Source organism: Oreochromis niloticus, unplaced genomic scaffold (genome assembly GCF_001858045.2).
Source record: "Oreochromis niloticus isolate F11D_XX unplaced genomic scaffold, O_niloticus_UMD_NMBU tig00001657_pilon, whole genome shotgun sequence".
Taxonomy (NCBI): Eukaryota; Metazoa; Chordata; class Actinopteri; order Cichliformes; family Cichlidae; genus Oreochromis; species Oreochromis niloticus.
Window position 1 is genome coordinate 1 of NW_020327441.1, and position 19,483 is coordinate 19,483.

Here is a 19,483-nt window from a genome sequence, read left to right on the forward strand (position 1 = left end):
TGGTAGCAGCAGTTCTACAATGTTCCTGTACTAATAAAGAAGGGGCATCTTCAGAGGAAGAGGGCGGGCTTTACTTGGTGTCAGTGAGAGAAATGAAAAAAAGCCCAAATGAGTGAGAAGGACGATGAAGGAAACATCTGTGCTGTGTCTGCTCTGTAAGTAGAATCTCTGTGTTTGTTTGAATTCTTGTACTTTGACTGTCTGCTCTCCTGATAACTGATGATGGAGGAGAAGACATGAAAAACAAATCAGGCTGAATTCAAGTTCAAAACACCACGAGGACCAACTGCAGGTCTGAACTGACTCTTTATCTTTGCTCAGGAGTCGAGGAAACACAGCAGGCAGTGAAAAGATCAAATCATTCACTCATTATATCAGCACAGCTTTTCTACAGGGTTAGTTAAATCTATTGCACAAATTCCAATCGCAATGACTGCTGTAAGTGCTGCTTTTTATATAAAAAGATTAAACTGGTTTAGAAGAGTCCAAAATTTGTGGGCTTTTGTGTAAATAACCATTTTTAAAAAGGTAAATCAGTTGAATTTGAATTAGTGATAAAATGTTCTCGCAAGCCACTTTATTATGTACAAAAGGTCAACTGCCAATTATCACATGGCAGCACATAAATTTAGGCCTCTTGACATGGTCAAGATAGCATGCTGAAATTCAATTTAAGTATCAGTATGGGGAAAGTGATGTAAGAGATTTAATGTAGTGTAATAAGATGAAGATGAGTGTGCAGTACTAGTTGATGTCAGACAGGTATGGTCTGAGTGTTTCAGAAACTGCTGATCTTGTCATGGTCCTGAGTCTGAGGACTCAGTGTTTTGTGTTTCTTTATATTATTCTTTGTTCTCGTTTATTCTGTTTTGCCTTTTGTTTAGGTTTGCTATGTGTTAGTGTTTTGTTTCATGCCTGCCTGTGTTCCCTCTGTCTGTCCATGGTGTCACTGTTTCTGCTCATGAGTCTGCCTGTCAAGTTCAGTGTCCTGTCGGGTTCTCTGTGTCTGTGTGTTTCCTGTTTTATTCTGAAAGTTCATGTCAGTGTGTTCAGTTTACCTCTCCTCTGTCTCGTTAGCCTAATTTCTCCCAGCTGTGTCTCCCTCCTGTTGCCCATTCCCTGATTACTCCCCTGTGTATTTAAGCCCTGTGTTTTCTGTGCTCTCTGTTGCGTTGTCTGTTTTACTCCATGTCCGTCTGCAGAATTCTGTGTAACCCGTGTTCAGTCTGCGTCTCTCCGCCATCTTTCTTTGTGCTTTTTGTTCCTCCTCCCGTGCGTGTTTGGTTTAAGTTGAGTTCTTTAGTTTTCCCCAGTTTAGGTTTGTTTACTCCCCGCTCTGCTCCTCCTGTTTTTGTCACCTTATCACCTCTGTAAATAAACATTCACTCGCACCCCAGCCAGTGCCTGCATTTTGGATCCTTTTCTCAATTCACCACACGACTGCTGCGCAGCCGTGACAGTTCTATTGGGACTTTTCCATAAACTGTGTTCCAGGTTTACAGAGAACGATTTGAAAAATAGAAAATATCCAGTGAGCAGCAGTTACCGGGGTGAAATGAACTCAGAGGAGAATGACCGTACTGCTTCAAGCAGCAGAAAACACTTGCTACAACTGATATGCAGTAGAGCATCTGTAAATGCACAAACCTCAAATCTTTAATCCTCACAGCTCGTCTGACTGTATTCATACAGTCCAAACTGTGTAAATACTTGGAACATATTCCATGAGCTTTATTTGTTATTGCATTTCATTTTTGAAATAGTTTCCAATTTTATGATTCCAAACTTTATTTTCTCCTGAGGGAAGAAGAACGTAATCAGTTTGTTTATTTTATTTCTTTCTGTCTGTTGTTAGAAACTTACATCCACAGTTTTAAATAAATTTTCACATTTTGTGTAATGATAATAATAACAGCTTAGTTGCTTTAATTTCAGTAAAAATTGCTGTCAAGGTCACATCAAATTTATATTGCAAACAATTTCTTACTTTTTACTTTAATTATTTATTTATTTAAAAGGATCATCTTTAAACTTGACAGCTATATATTAGATATTGGGGGAAAAGAGTTAGACAAGGGGTGGCCAAACATTTGACCGTGATTGTTAGCGCCCAAGGTCAAAGTTGAGCTTGAAAAAATATTCAATGAACCATGTTGATAATATATAATGTGAAATTGCATGGAGGAAGCTTTTGAAACAAAATGCAAACATTTCTTTAAGTACAACGCCATATGGTGTCACAATGACGCCATAAAGTTTCACTTGCACATTGCAGAATACGTCTTAAAATGTAAATCAAAAAAAGCCATTATTCAGTCAATTCTGCTCCTCATCTGGATAAAGATAATAAAATACACAATTTTAGTAGGTTATAAAAGGATGTCTTATAGTCAGGATGTTGTAATGCAAAATGTCATAAAATATCAACGTTTTAAATTAGCTCTTTCACTCTGAGGGGAGGTGCAATCTGAATGCCCTCACTGAAACATGTTGCTGGCATCAGACAGAACCGCTGTTTGTGTGGAGTTGTTCTTTTGTTCACCTCAAATCAACCTGAGTGTTCATTTCTCTTTAGTTCTGATCTCACTGCCGAGCTGCACAACAAACCAAGGTCAGTAACCTTCTTCTGTCACAGTTTAAACCTGATAAATGCTCACTGATATGACCTGATTGGGGTCATGTTTCACAGTGGATGTAAAATACACACAAGAAATCATTATTTTTTATTTTATTTTAACCCTCACAGCTTATCTGACTGTGAGTCCCAGCAGCTCTCAGTTCTTTGAAGCAGACTTTGTGTCTCTGAGCTGTGAGGAGGACGACAGCTCTGCTGGATGGACTCTGTGGAGAAAGGCAAGCAAACAGCAGAGGCTTTGGTGCGGAGGTCAGATGGCAAAGCTGACCAGTTCTTCCTGTAACATGAGTGTAATCCCAGATGGGACAGTGGAGTTTACTGGTGTGAGTCCAGAGAGGGTCCATCAGTAACATGGTTAACCTGACAGTCACTGGTAAGCTGAGTGTGTGGAGTTAGTGTTGATGAAGCTGTGTGTAAATGGATGAAATGCTGTAGTTTGTCTCTGTGTTGAGGTGGATCAGTGATCCTGCAGAGTCCTGTCCTCCCTGTGATGGAGGGAGATGACGTCACTCTGCTCTGTAAAACAAAGACCACTCCCTCCAACCTCCCAGCTGCTTTCTATAAAGATGGCTCCCTCATCAGGAGCAGCCTACAGGTCACATGACCATCCAGCATGTTTCCAGGTCTGATGAAGGCCTCTACAAGTGTGACATCAGCGGTCATGGAGAGTCTCCATCCAGCTGGATCACTGTCACAGGTGACACACTCACCTGTCTGTGTTTCTGCAGCTTTCAACATTCACAATGTGACGACAACTTAATGACTGTGTTTGCTTTATTTTAGACAAACACACCACCACACCTCCACCTACATCCACACCTCCTCCTGGTTCCACCTCCATCACTCTCTCCTCCTGTTCTCTCTGTGTTGTCATGTGTTGGATCCGTCTGTGTTGTGGTTCTACTGGTGTTACTGGTTCTGCTGGTGAGACAGTGTGTTCACAGAAAACCTGAAGGTGAGACTCAGACTTCCTGATCTTACAAGAGTTGGTTTGCTGAATGATTTTTAAAAAATTACTATTTTTACTTTGTTGGATTGACATTCTTTTTCCATTGAAGTAATTGCAAGTTGTTGAAAATTACAAACATAGAAATATGTTCTAAAATAATTTCTTCATGCAAGTAAGAGTAATGACAGTTGTTAAATTTCATTATTTCAGCTATACAACAAGAAGCTGCAAATGATAATTTCACAGACATCACATATAGTGACATGAAATCATCACATCATCAGCAAAGGACAATCAAACAACTCAGAGGTAACATTGTGTCTTTCTGTCATGTGATATGGGTGGTAGTTGTGAAATAATTGTTTCTGCCAGACCTTGTGAAGATAGATATAGGAACAACAAAGATGCTGCTAGGAAAGCTTTAACTGCCAATTACCTGCAGAGGAAAAGGTAAGTCCTGAGGAGGTCTGATCTGGGCAAATAATAGCTTTGCCTTGCCGGGATAATAAGCTGGCAAAGAAGGTGATAGAAGCCACTGACATCAAGGCAAGAAAGTTCCTGAACATGCATGGAGGTTTCACCCCAAATCCCGAGACTCTATGCTAAGCGGAAGGAAAGAGGGAGGGAAGGAAGGACTAGTGAGTGTCAGAACCACTGTTCAGGATGAGACAACAAACATCCATGAGTTGTAATTATATAAAATTTTAGTTAATATGAAATGTATAGAAAGACATGCTGAACAGACTAAATGTCTTTTTGATATAATGATTTATTTTGTCTTCTCTAAAGTCCGCATTAAAACCAAAGAAGCAACTTCCTTTTGCTTGCACCAGTTAACGTGACAATACTTCTCACTGCTGTGCATTGCGGTTTGGCTAAAATAAATCTTGGTGAAGTGCAACATTTTGCATTAACAGAAGATAGCAGCTTTGTAGTTGTTGACCTTTTTCACACTTGACCTCTTTCTGGTCAACTGTTGTTTCACAGCAGAGTTTTAAGGAATTAGCAAAAACATAAAACCTAAAGTCTATTATTTAATTGCAGTTGTTGTTGTTAAACTAATTTACATGTTTTATTTTGCAGACATTGATACAGCTGTGGTGTACTCAGCAGTGAGAACTGAAGATGTCACTTATGAACAAATAGCCATCAAACCAAAGAAGATCAGAGGTACAGCTGATTGTCTTTAGGTCTGAACAGAGTAAAAACCAAAAGAGTAAATGTCCTCACGTTTCCATTCTAACTTAGCTAACCCTGAAATTATATCATCATTTGGCAGTCTCAGATAATCAAATAGGACCACATATCTGCTCCGAAGTTTTGTTTCTGCACTAATAATCACTGTCATTGAGCAGGGATGTCAGACAGACAAGCTAAACCAACAATCCAGAATGCTGGGCTGCTGAATACTGGGTAACACTGGGTAGAACACTACAACTAAAAATATAAACCATTTGTTGCAGTCCATCCAAGAATAAACTGTTTAGATATTACATGTTCAATTCAATGTAATTCAATTCAATGTTATATATACAGCACCAGATGACAACAGTTGCCTGAAGGCACTTTAAGATTCTACAACAATACAGAGAAAACAGAGAAAACCTAAACAAACAGATGACCCCCTATGAGCAAGTGCTTTGGTGACAGCGCGAAGAAAAACTTTGAACAGGAGTTTTAACATCTGGCAGAAGAAAGCTCAGGGAGGGGCGGCCATCTGCACTAACTAGTTGGGGGTGAGGAGAGGAACACAGGACAAAGACACACAACATACAAACCACGTGGTTGTGGTTCCACCACCACCAAATATGAAAGTCAGGCGAGCAGAAACCCAAACGTGTACAGCAACATGAGAGCAAGTGTGGATGCTCAGATAGCAGCTATTATTTATAACCTTACCACATAATGGAACTGACCACCAACCAAGCAATTAATTATGCAATACTGAACAAAGGATTTATTCTCCCACAGATCTGTGGGAGAATAACACAGGTTTGTGTTTTGTGAATTCCATGATTAAAGTAAAACTTTAAACCAGAGCCAGACGTCGTCTACTCTTCACTGAAGTAGTCCACTGGTACAACCACTGACATCCAGCTGCTGGTCTCTAACTGGTCCCCCCAGCACCTCAGACCAGAGGACATCCATATGTTGACTATTTTTATATGCTTCATATATTTTTTCTAACCAAATTATACTCAAACTTTAAGAGAAAACACAATTTTGTTTAATTGAAAGGCAATTGGTCATTTAGAAATGTAAGTACATTTTTGACACCAATACCTTTAATATTATTTGATATCTTTGCATTATTAAAAACAAACAAACAAAGAAAACATTTTTTGTTGAGACACTTTTGTTGTGTAGTTTTGTGGGTTTCACTGAGGTGTCACATGGAAAATTTAACTTGTTTACTTGTGGCTAACTGATGCACATCTCTCTATACTGCAGGAAACAACCACGATACAGGAAACAGCAAAGGCATCATTTGATACTGTGAACTGCACAGCAGAGCTTCAGTGCAGGATGTGTCTGTTTGAGACTGAAACACTTTATGTCCTTGGACACTCAGAACCCAATCAGCAGCAGGTGACATGGTGCAAATGTTCATTTTAATGAAGTGTTTAATCTTGTATAAAATGTGAGAAATGTCCTGTAGTTTCAACATTAATTTTTGTGTAATTTTTGTGTAATTTAATGTAATGTAATGTTCTGTAATGGCATAGACTCAACCACAGGTCACCTTGCAATAGCCACATATCAGGTGTGGTCAAACTTGTGTCATAAGTGAGAAACAAGTTTCAAACCGATCCAGATTAGGCCCATTTTCTTTTGGTGTTCCCTTTTATTAGCAAGATGAATTTCTATTTAATATGAGGTCGATTAAAAAAAAAAAACAGACTGAATGTATCAAATGTTATTTTTTGATGTTTAATTTTGTCTTCTCTAGAGTCTTGAATGTAAAACCAAGAAGCAGCAACTTCACTACAGTGTGTTCTATTTAGGTTAATAATGGGTTTCATGCTGTGAGAACATGTTTGCTTTGTGCTTTGTGGTGAAGTGCATCAGGTTGTAGAAACGGAAAATAAAAGCTCTGTGGTCGTTCACCTTTTTTGCACAAACACCCACGGGTTCATTCTGGTCAACTGTTAGTTCACAACAGAGGTGTTATGCAGTGGAAAAAAATCACCCTAAGGTGTTCACTACTATTACAGTCGCTCCTGTGAAAGTAAGTTGCATGATTCATTCTGCAGACATTGATCAAGCTGCAGTGTATTCAGCTGTGAGAACAGAAGAAGTCAGTCACGGACAAATAGCCATCAGACCAGAGGTACAGCTGCTCAACCAGCAGTTTACAGTCTTCATTACTAGCTAAACACTTCCTCACTCAGGCTCACAGTGTAAAATAAAATTAGGTAAACTTAGTAAGAAAAGTGATAGCTTAATCACACCCAGATTTGAGTTTTGTGAATTTCATGGTTGATTTGAGACACATCTGAAGTGCTGGCAGTATTTGAAGATGCTGATATGAGTAAACATATTAGTATATCTTCTGAAAGCAGTAAATTTAATGATAAAAAAATGTGCTTATTGATGACTGTGATCTGGTGTCTTTGCAGTATTGATAAACTTTAGTTCTTATTTTGTTGTCACGTGGTTCTGTGGGTTTCACTGAGGTGTTGGATGGAAAATTTGACTTGTTTGGTTGTAGCTAAGTGAAAAAAACAAACACTAAACTGCAACAGCAGGCTAAAGACATCAGTACTATCTTTCACTAACCATATATTTGAGAGAAAAGCTTCAGGACCGGATGTGTCTGCTTGAGACCGAAAGCACACTCTCAAAGACCAATGAGTAGCATGAGACATGGTAATTTTTTTTTTTTTTAATTGTTGAATTTTTCCAGCAGTTTAAAGAAAATTTGTTTTCTTTTCTTTTTAAACGGTTTCAAAATCAGTATTTCAAGTTTGTCTGATGGTCAGACTGAAAAAAGCTATTTCGGCATGTTAGACTGGACACCAGAAAATAATCACAGATATTTTACAGCTTTGTTTTTTTTTTTGTTTTGTTTTTTTTAAACCTTGGGGTAGAGGAAAATAAACTTGATGCTGTCAGTAGATTATTATCCTTTGTCAGCTGACCTCACTATCTAATGTACTTGTATAAAGCATCACATTCTGCAAAACATTCATAGCATCACAACCATAACTTTACCATGTGAGGTTTTTATTAAAATTTTTTAGTTTTTTGAACCACAACCTCATGAACATTTGATCACATCTCATGAACCAGCACTGAGCCCTCCTGATAAACCACTCACTGAAGAATGAAATAGCCATGACTCACATTTCAAGTCTCCTGTCTACTAGTTATACCGAGTATTACGGTTTGCTGGCCTTCTCCCTTGGGGGCTGTGGTTGGGCGTGGCTCAAGCCTCTTATGTGGTAGGGGCTCCGCCAGGCTCTGATGGTTCGTGGCTCAAGAGTTGGGAGTTCGCCTTGTAATCGGAAGGTTGCCGATTACAAGGCGACCTTGTAATCGGCAACAAGGTGGTTCGGCTTGGACAGTCTTGGTCGTTGTGTCCTTGGGCAAGACATTTCACCCGTTTCCTACTGGAGGTGGTCAGAGGGCCCGGTGGCGCCAGTGTCCGGCAGCCTCGCCTCTGTCAGTGCGCCCCAGGGTGGCTGTGGCTACAATGTAGCTTGCCATCACCAGTGTGTGAATGTGTGTATGAATGGGTGGATGACTGAATGTGTAAAGCACTTTGGGGTCCTTAGGGACTAGTAAAGCGCTATACAAATACAGGCCATTTACCATTTACGGCATTACAAATATGGCTGACATTTTACCGAGGCATATTGCCTTGGTAACGTAGAGGTAAACATAACGAAAAACCCAGTAGGTCAGTTTATAATGTGTTTTCAGTTCAGAAACACAAGCATGTCAGTTCTTCAGGGATCTGCTCTGCAGGTCGTCCATGCACTGAATATTATATAATATATATTATATTTGTAAATTTAAAAAAATTAAGGTTTTTTTGGTTTAGTTTCTTAAGATTTCACTAGTGTTCACTGAGCCCACTCCACTATCTTTTGGGGTGGTTGTTTAATACTGTAAAAGTAATTATTGTAATAATACAGTAAGTATTATGTAATATACCCTACATTCTACATTTGTAATTCATTCTTGATGCTGAACTGAATTTATGAACAGACCATAAAATCAGGAGCTTCTATCAACCTCATCATCATCTTCATCTGACAGTACACATAATTTCTAAATGTTATTTAGATGATCAAGTATATCTGCAGTGAAAGTACTAAAACGTTTTAATAGAATAAATACCATAACACAGGCATTTTTTGTCTTATAAAAATCAGTTGTGTCTTGTTCCTGTAAAACATGTCACAATAAAAGCCATGCTGAAAAATGAAGGATCTCTGCCCTCAAAAAATAATAGTCACCAGTGTTGGTTTAACTTAAAATTTGATTATTTACCTGCTTTAAACAGATAAACAAACAGCTAAATGCAGAAATACATAAAGTGACAAAAAATGGATGAGCCAGAGTATTGTTGATCTTCTTGTATGCATGTTTGCATTTAAAGTCCAACATCTCCCTCTAGTAGCCATAAATAACCCATGTGAATCATAGTGTTCCAGTCAGTCATCAGTGTGTCTCTGCACAGCTGTAATTAAAATATGTTCAGAGGGCCTCAGTGTCTGAATGGTTCCAGTTCAGCTCCATAACAGCAGCGTCCCTGGTTTGATTCCTGTGTTTCAGCTCATATCTGCCTCTCTCACTGAGGGGGACGTAACTACATGGACATGGATTTGTTCATCAACCAAACTACAGATCACTGAGAAAAGAGGACATTTGATTCTCTTTAAAGTTTGTGAATAAACTCTAAAGTTTCAATGAGGGGGCGACCGTGGCTCAGGGGGTTGGGAAGCTCATCTGTAACCGAAAGGTTGCCGGTTCGATCCCCCTACTCTCTCTGTCCTGGTCGTTGTGTCCTTGGGGAAGACACTTTACCCTATCGCCTACTGGTGATGGCCAGAGGGGCCGATGGTGCGATATGGCAGCCTCGCTTCTGTCAGTCTGCCCCAGGGCAGCTGTGGCTACAACTGTAGCTTGTCTCCACCAGTGTGAGAGTGAATGAATAGTGGAATTGTTAAGCTCTTTGGGTGCCTTGAAAAGCGCTATAAAAATGCAATCCATTAATGAGTACAATGTGCTTTATTCATCCCCACATTAAACATTTACATTACAGGTACAACACAGTGTGACTGTCTCTATATTTCAGAATTGTTTCATTAATGAAGTTGAGATTCATGCACTGATATTTCTGGTAGTGGTAGTTGTACCACTGTCTTAGTACTAGTACTAATAAAGGAAGAATATGTGTTCAGAGGAAGAGGGCGGGCTTTACTTGGTGTCAGTGAGAGAAATGAAAAAAAGCTCAAATGAGTGAGAAGGACGATGAAGGAAACATCTGTGCTGTGTCTGCTCTGTAAGTAGAATCTCTGTGTTTGTTTGAATTCTTGTACTTTGACTGTCTGCTCTCCTGATAACTGATGATGAAGGAGAAGACATGAAAAACAAATCAGGCTGAATTCAAGTTCAAAACACCACGAGGACCAACTGCAGGTCTGAACTGACTCTTTATCTTTGCTCAGGAGTCGAGGAAACACAGCAGGCAGTGAAAAGCTCAAATCATTCACTCATTATATCAACACAGCTGGACAGTGAAAAAGTAAAAGTAAAACTAAAGTTTATTTATTAAGTGCTTTTCACAGACAGGCAGTCACAAAGCGCTATATGCAAAGATTAAAATAAACGGTACAATCAATAGACATTATACACAATGTAAAAGGTTAAATGATGTGAAGAATATAAAATAAGTAGATCAACAAAAGGCTTGTTTGAACAGAAAAGTTTTTAACTGCTTTTTAAAAGAATCCACAGAGTCAACCAAACGTAATTGTGGTGGTAGATTTGGTGCAACACACTGAAGGCTCTGTCCCCTTTTGTCTTCAGTCGTGTACGGGGAACAACGAACAAGTCTGTGAGCAGAGACGACGAGCAGCAGTGTGTTTTATAAGAAGCTTGGATAAATAATCTGGGGCCTGGACATTTAGTGCTCTGTATGATAAAACAAGAATTTTAAAGCGAATTCTAAACTCTATTGGGAGCCAATGTAAAGAATATAAGATGGGAGTAATGTGAGCATGCTTGCTAGAACGAGTTAATACTCTGGCTGCTGCAATTTTGTATTGCCTGGAGGCGAGAGAGAGATGATTTATCCAATCTGGTAAACAGGGAATTACAGTAATCTAAACGTGATGACACAAAGGCATGAATGAGTTTTCCCAGTTCAGCTGAAGAGACAATATGTCGCAATTTAGAGATGTTACTTAAGCGAAAGAAACAGGAACGAGACAAAGATTTCACATGAGAGTCAAGGCCCAGAGAAGAGTCAAATATTACTCCAAGATTTCGAATATTTGACTTGACAGAAGGCAAGAAACTGACTAACTTTAGAATGTAGCTCAGGACGAACTATGATCATGGTCTCGGTCTTGTTCGTGTTTAGAATGAGGTAGTTGCTTGAAAGCCAATCGGAAACCTGAGTTAAGCACTGGACTAGGATGATTTGAAAAGCTCATACCATTCACTCAGTATATGAACACAGCTGGACAGTGGACACATCACTTTGCTGTGTTATTAAAAAGTAGAGGATATTTTATATATATTTGCAATACAGGTCAATGCCCAGTGCTGGTGTTTTTTTTCTTTTTTTTTGGCGTTGTGCCTTTCATTGGGTAGTTAGTAGAGATGGACAGCAAATCAGGGAGAAAGACAGGGGAAGACACGAGATGCTGCTTTCAAACCACGTGGTCACCTGCAAATGCACTGAGCTAAACCAGTGCCCCCAGTGTTGGTTTTAAGATAGAAACTGATGATCCAAAATACTGTACTGACAGAGTTTGGACATGAAGAATATAAACTCTGTCAGTACGTGTGAGATCTTCCAAAACATGTTGTTGTTGTTGTTTTTGTTTGTTTGTTTGTTGTTTTTAAACTTTACACACACTCCAGTCTTTTGTTGCTCAGATTTTACTGAAGCATGTTACTGATCTCAGACTGAAAATGAGCAGACATGTCAGAGAGACGAGTTTGTGTGTTTGTCAGCTGTTTGTGTGGAGTTGTTCTTTATGTTCACCTCAAATCAACCTGAGTGTCAATTCTCTGTAGTTCTGATCTCACTGCTGAGCTGCACAACAAACCAAGGTCAGTAACCTTCTTCTGTCACAGTTTAAACCTGAGAAATGCTCACTGATATGACCTGATTGGGTTCATGTTTCATAATGTAGCTCACATACAAAACTGATGAAATGAAGAATTCATTACACAATTGTAACAGTTTTCATTCATCAAAGCATTCATTTAACCTTCACAGCTCGTCTGACTGTGAGTCCCAGCAGCTCTCAGTTCTTTAAAGGAGACTTTGTGTCTCTGAGCTGTGAGGAGGACGACAGCTCTGCTGGATGGACTCTGAGGAGAAACACAAGCAAACGACAGAGACTTCGGTGTGGAGGTCAGATGGCAAAGACGACCAGGTCTTCCTGTAACATCAGTCAAATTCCAACATGGAACAGTGGAGTTTACTGGTGTGAGTCCAGAGAGGGTCACGTCAGTAACATGGTTAACCTGACAGTCACTGGTAAGCTGAGTGTGTGGAATTAGTGTTGATGAAGCTGTGTGTAAATGGATGAAATGCTGTAGTTTGTCTCTGTGTTGAGGTGGATCAGTGATCCTGCAGAGTCCTGTCCTCCCTGTGATGGAGGGAGATGACGTCACTCTGCTCTGTAAAACAAAGACCACTCCCTCCAACCTCCCAGCTGCTTTCTATAAAGATGGCTCCCTCATCAGGAAGCAGCCTACAGGTCACATGACCATCCAGCATGTTTCCAGGTCTGATGAAGGCCTCTACAAGTGTGACATCAGCGGTCATGGAGAGTCTCCATCCAGCTGGATCACTGTCACAGGTGACACACTCACCTGTCTGTGTTTCTGCAGCTTTCAACATTCACAATGTGACGACAACTTAATGACTGTGTTTGCTTTATTTTAGACAAACACACCACCACACCTCCACCTACATCCACACCTCCACCTGGTTCCACCTCCATCACTCTTCCTCCATCACTCTCTCCTCCTGTTCTCTCTGTGTTGTCATGTGCTGGATCAGTCTGTGTTGTGGTTCTACTGGTGTTACTGGTTCTGCTGGTGAGACGATGTGTTCACAGGAAACCTGAAGGTGAGACTCAGTATTTTTTTTAAAATCATCCAGCAACCCAAATCATGTAAGATTAGGAAGTCTATTGTTACTTTGTTGGATTGACATTCTTTTCCCATTCAAGTAATTGGAAGTTATTAAAAATGGCAAATACAGAAATTATCTACAAAACTTATTTATATAAATAAGAGTTATGACAGCTGTTAAATTGTATTATTTCAGCTGAACAAGAAGAAGCTGCAAATGATAATTTCACAAATGACATCACATATAGTGACATCAAATCATCACATCGTCAGCAACGTGCAATCAAAGAACACAGAGGTAACATCGTGTTTTTCTGTAGCCAGCTAGATAGATATGGGAACCATGAAGAAACTGCTAGGAAAGCCTCAATCGCCAATTACCTGGAGAGGATAAGTTAAGGATAAGTCCTCAGGAGGTCTGATCCAGATAAATAATAGCTACACCCTGCCAGTGGTCAGAAAACCCGTTGGGATAATAAGCTGGTAAAGGAGGAGATAGAAGCCACTGACATCAATAAAGGAAATCTCCTGATACAATTCAGAACAGCAGGGTGCAAGTATGGCCTGGAAGTCCCGAGATCAAAATGGGACACGCACCTACCACAAGACAAAGAGAGAAATGTAATTAAATGTATTCTACAAGATGAAAACCGCATTGTTGCTTCTAAAACCAAGGTTAAACTAAAGGACTCACTCTTCTCCCCAGTGCTCTGGCACAGACATTAGAAACAGTTTAAAAAATATCAATGAAAAAAATTAAATTTTCATTTTTTATCTTTTTATTTCCTAAAAGAGCTGATATATGTTGTGCCACGATCCTGGGTCTTTTGACCCAGCATTTTGAGTTTTAGTTTATGGTTTATATTTAAGCCCTTCAGGTTTTCTAAGTTCATTTTATAGGTTGTCATAGTTCTTTGTTATTAGATTCCCCAGATTAGATATCATCATTGCCATGTTTAGAGTTTGTTTGTTTTTCTACTTGCCAGGGTTTTACATGGTTCATGTTTCCTTTCTAGTTAACCCAGTTTAGGTTATTGCTTAGTTTGTGTTGTTTTCACCCTTTTATTTTGTACTGTTCTGTCTGCTTTAATAAACAGCTCATCATCAGTTAAGTTTGAGTTTTAGAATGTCTGCACCTGGGTCCACTCTTCACACTCCACGCAGTTTGCCTCAGCAAACTGTGACATGTTGTTTCAAAGACACAGGAAATATTACATGTGTTAATCTTGTATTCATTTTGATAAGGAAACATTTTTACCAATTCAATCTCTGAGGTCAAGAAGACATGTTTAGGAAAAAGGAAAATACCTCAGCCATTTTTGGTTCAAATAATGCACATCTGTAGTAACTGTATCTGTAGTCACTCATGGTCTAGCTTCACCAACAGATCCATCTTTCAATAGCCAGATGTTAGATGTATGGTAACTTTTGGGTTATACCAGAATAAGTTCCAAATAAGCTGAGATTCGCCCCAGATATATCTGCTCTATGGTTTTGGTACACATTGATTAGTAGGATGAATTTAAATGTATCTTTTTATAATGATTCATTTTGTCTTCTCTAGTCCTGCAGGTAAAATCAAAGAAGCAACTTCCTGTTGTTTGCTCTAGTTAATGTGACAATGCTTCTTACTGCTGTGCAATGCGGTTTGGCTAAAATAGTGTTCATGGTGCAAGAACGTTTCCTTTGTAATATGTGGCGAAGTGCAACAGTTTGCATTAACAGAAGATAGCAGCTTTGTAGTTGTTCACCTTTTCCACACAGCGGTTCTTTCTGATCAACTGTTGTTTCGCAGCAAAGGTGGAAGGAGTCAACAGTTCTATTGCAGTTGTTGCTGTTAAACTAATTTACGTGTTTAATTCTGCAGACATTGATCCAGCTGTGGTGTACTCAGCAGTGAGAACTGAAGATGTCACTTATGGACAAATAGCCGTCAGACCAAAGAAGACCAGAGGTACAGCTGATTGTCTTTCAGTCTGAACAGAGCAAAAACTAGCTGTTTTTTTATGCATGTCCTCAAGTTTCCATTCTAATCTAGTTAACCCTAACATTATATTATCATTTGGTGGTCTCAGATAGGACCACATATCTGCCCCAAAGTTTTGTTTCTGCACTAATAATCACTGTCAGTGAGCAGGGATGTCAGACAGGCAAGCTAAACCAACAATCCAAAATACTGGGCCATTGAATATGGATATATTACTGGATAGAACACTACTGCTAAAAAATAATATAAACCATTTGGTGCAGTCCTAGTTATAAGAACACCATCCAGGAATGTACTGTTTGGAAACTACATGTTCAGTTCAATTTTATATATACAACACCAGATAACAACGGTAGTCTGAAGGCACTTTCCATTATAAGGTAAAGATCCTACAATAATACAGAAAAATCAGAGAAAACCCCGACAATCAGATGACCCCCTATGAGCAAGTGCTTTGGCGACAGTGGGAAGTAAAAACTCCCTTTTAACAGGAAGAAACTTCCAGCAGAACCAGGCTCAGGGAGGGGCGGCCATCTGCCATAACCAGTTGGGGGTGAGGTGAGGAAGACAGGACAAAGACATGCAACATATGAACCGTGTGTGGTGGTGTGTGTTTGTGTTCAGACTTTAAACCAGAGCCAGATGTCATCTACTCTTCACTGAAGTAGTCCACCAGTCCAACCACTGACATCCAGCTGACGGTCTCTAACTGGTCCCCCCAGCACCTCAGACCAGAGGACATCCACACGTTGAAACAATTTTTATATGATTTATATTTTTTTTAACCAAATTAGACTCATACTATTTAAAAAGATTAAAAAGATTGCATTTTTTAATTGCAATTTAATTGGTCATAAAAATGTTAGTATATTTTATGACACCAATATCTTTAATACTATTTTATATCTTTGCATTATTAAAAAAAACCTTTTCTTGTCACTCTTTTTGTCATGTGGTTCTGTGGGTTTTACCAAGATGTCACATGGAAAATTTAACTTGTTTGGTTGTGGCTAACTGATACACATCTTGCAGGAAACAAACGCAGTACAGGAAACAGCAAAGACATCATTCAATACAGTGAACTGCACAGCAGAGCTTCAGTGCAGGATGCGTCTGTTTGAGACTGAAACACTTTATGTCCTTGGACACTCAGAAACCAACCAGCAGCAGGTGACATGGTGTACATTTTCATTTTAATGAAGGGTTTAGTTTAGTTTAGTTTATTTAAGAAATGTCCAGTAGTTTCAACAATTTTGCCTTTTTCCTCATTTCTAATGATTATAAAATGTAAAATTTGGGGTTTATCTTCTTTTTTTTCGTCCGTCTTCTTTGCCTGCTGAACTTTTTATCCATTAATACCAAGCATCATTTTAGTTATTGCTATTCCTTCTGGGAAACCTTCACAGCATCACATTTAGACTTTATCACACCAACTTTGAAAATACTAATTTGGGCAAGAAAATCCTTTAGATCTTGCCCGGAGTTCTTTTCTGAAAACTGTTTGGTCACCACCTACTAACCAGTCAGTTCTTCTCGTTAGCATGAAATTGTTTGGTGTCTGAAACTACAAACTTATGAACATGTAACAAACACATATACAGGGAACGCCATAACCAATTGGGTAGCATAGCATACAAGAACATCTGTGCTGAGTACATTCCAGAGGTGAAAATGAGACACACCCTCTAGGGTGATTGGAAATGATCAAGCTAAGATCCTGCAGGACTTTCAGACACAGACAAACATTAAAACATTTTGTGATACAGATGTTTTAATGCTTCAGTTTATAACGTCCGTTATTCTGGAAGGACAGAAGAATTCCCAACTCAACACTTCCTGCATTTGCCCTAGGCTTCCTATTTTCCCTAAAGTACCTCACCTAGGATGTGAACTGAAGGATCCTCAAATGCTTCAATCACCTTGAATCTAGTCCCTTTTAGCCCATTTTAATAGACCAAGCTGAGACTCTTAAGAGAGCCCAGACACAAAGGAAGCATATTTTTGCCATTTCGACCCTCAATCATCTTTTTGGTATCTTCCTACAGAGCTCATGGCCATAGTAAGAATGTAGATTCGCCGATAAACCCAAAGCATTATTTTTCATCTCTCCATTTAATATAACATAGCACTACATCTGTGTTATAGAGGTGCACCAGTCCTTCATAAGGACTGGTGCACCTCAAGATCGCAAAATACTTGAACAAGGTGTCCAAGTATTTTGCGATCTTGGTCACAAAATGTTTAACAAAAGGCTTCACATGAAACCCTTCATTCGAGTCAGGAACTATCTCAACCCAGAGTGTCCACTCTGCTTTATCCTAGTTAGGAATGATAGTATCAAACTTCTGAATGTCTGAATTCTTATTTAGCTGTTTAATACTTGATGCAAAGTGCTTGAGTGCGACGTGAAGGTCTTTATTCTGTAAACCACAATGTCTGCAAAAACTAGAGATGAGATCCTAAAACCACTGAACCTAATAATGATTCCAACACCCTGTCTTTCTTGGCTATAGAAATTCTGTCCATAAAAAAACATGAACAAAATTGAAGATCAAAGTGCAGCTCTGGTGGAGTCAAACAAGCATCAGGAAGAAGTCTGACTTGTTGTGGACAGTTCTCACTAACCTCACTACAGTAGCACAAGGACTGGATTTCCTGCAGAAATTGACCAAATATCCATCCATCCATCTAAATATTTTAACACCTAGCAAAACACACCCAGAGTAATGCAACTGAATGCATTCTCCAAGATAAAAACCGCATTTATCCACCTGAATCCAAAGTCTGAGTAATGGACTTCCTGTCCTCTCCAGTATTATGGCATAGACCTTACAAAAAGAAGCTGAGAATTTATACTTGTAGAAAAGAAAATCACTCAGTTTAATTTCATTTTTTTTTTCTACAATGGCTGATCTAACAACTCAAACAAACTAGAAATACTGTAGATGTTAATTGTTTTGAGGGGATTAGTAAAAATATTCATCATCTCAGCGTCTGGACTAAAAGATCTGTTGTTTAGTTGAAATAATGCACATCTGAAGTTTTATTTGGGCAACATTTTTCCTTAGCTAATGGCATGGACTCAACCACAGGTCCACCTTACAATCGCCAGATGTCAAGAGTCGTCAAACTTGTGTCATAACTGAGAAACAAGTTTCAAAGCAGTTCAGTTTAGGCCTGTTTTGTTTTGGTGTTCCCTTTTATTAGCAAGATGAATTTCTAGTTAATACGAGGTGGATAAAAAAAGCAGACTGAACATATCAGATGGGTTTTTTTTAAACGCTTGATTTTGTCTTCTTCTGAGTCCTGAATGTAAAACCAAACCAGCAACTTCCTGTTGTTCACTACAGTTTGTTCCATTTTGGCTAATAATACTGTTCATGCTGAACAGTATTATTTGCTTTCTGCTTTGTGGTGAAGTGCATCAGTTTGCATTAACACAAGATAAAAGCTCTGTGGTCGTCCGCCTTTTTTGCACAAACACCCACGGGTTCTTTCTGGTCAACTGTTTGTTCACAACAGAGGTGGTAAGCAGTGGGAAAAAAAATAAACCCTTAAGTGTGCAGAGCTTTTACAGTTGCTGCTGTTAAAGTGATTTACGTGTTTGATTCTTCAGACACTGACCCAGCTGCAATGTATTCAGCTGTGAGAAAACAAGATGCCACTTACAGACAATTAGCCATCAGACCAAAGAGGCCCAGAGGTACAGCTGCTCTTTGTCTTTAACTCTGAAAAAAGCCAAGCAAGTTTTTTTTTTTTCCTGCCAAGTTAAACTACTCCTTTTTAAACACAGTGAACAGTGCTAACCTAGCTATTTCCAGTTTGTATTATCAACAAAGCTAAGGACATACTTACTCAAGATCATTCTGTACATTCAAATTAAACTTACTAAGAAATTAATGCAAAGAAAAAAAGATTAAAAAAGAAAACATCTGACACAGTAAACAATTTGATTTGCAGTAGCTTCCTGCAGTCAATGTGCTGTTAAATGGCTACATCATCTAGAACTGACATTGCCATCAGAGCAAACATTTACTCTTCCTAGTGGCTGAAAACTGGTTGGTTGTCACACTTTTTTGACTACATTTCTAAGATGGTGATCACAAAGTTTCAAGCCTATCCGAGCTTTTCATCACTGACTCTGTGAACCTCCTGAGAACTAAGAATTAAAAAAAAATGATCTTACAGTTTAATTTTTTTGTCCACTACGGAGGACATAATGGATAGGTTGGATCTCAGGAGGTTAAGAACTCATTTTAATAACCTTTTTGGTTTTTAACTTTTTAATGTCATTTAATGCTGTAGCTAAACTAACTGTTAAAGATTGCCAAGTTCCAGGTTTGAGTACTGTGAATATCATGGTTGATTCAAAACATATTTAAGTGTTGGCATCATTTGAAGATGCTAATATGATTCTAAGTAAAAGATTTAGTATATTTTAAGGAAAGAGTACCTTTAATTCCATTAATATTTTACTTGTATTCCCACAGCTGTGATCCAGTATCTTTGCAGCATTAAACGTTTGTTTAATAATGCTGCAAATTTAATTTTTTTGTCCTGTGGTTCTGAGGGTTTCACCGAG

The 19,483-nt window shown here is 38.8% G+C and overlaps 2 long non-coding RNA genes across 2 annotated transcripts; both read left to right on the forward strand.

The window, feature by feature from the left end:
* The first annotated feature begins 3,550 nt into the window (after positions 1-3,550).
* On the forward strand, positions 3,551-6,248 carry LOC109200945 (uncharacterized). Its single transcript, XR_002060990.2, has 4 exons — positions 3,551-3,590; positions 3,795-3,893; positions 4,668-4,754; positions 6,036-6,248. It is a non-coding gene; the product is annotated as an uncharacterized LOC109200945 (long non-coding RNA).
* Positions 6,249-12,861: 6,613 nt separating this feature from the next.
* LOC112844800 (uncharacterized) lies at positions 12,862-15,828 on the forward strand. Its single transcript, XR_003217550.1, has 4 exons — positions 12,862-12,909; positions 13,111-13,212; positions 14,782-14,868; positions 15,526-15,828. It is a non-coding gene; the product is annotated as an uncharacterized LOC112844800 (long non-coding RNA).
* Positions 15,829-19,483: the final 3,655 nt, after the last annotated feature.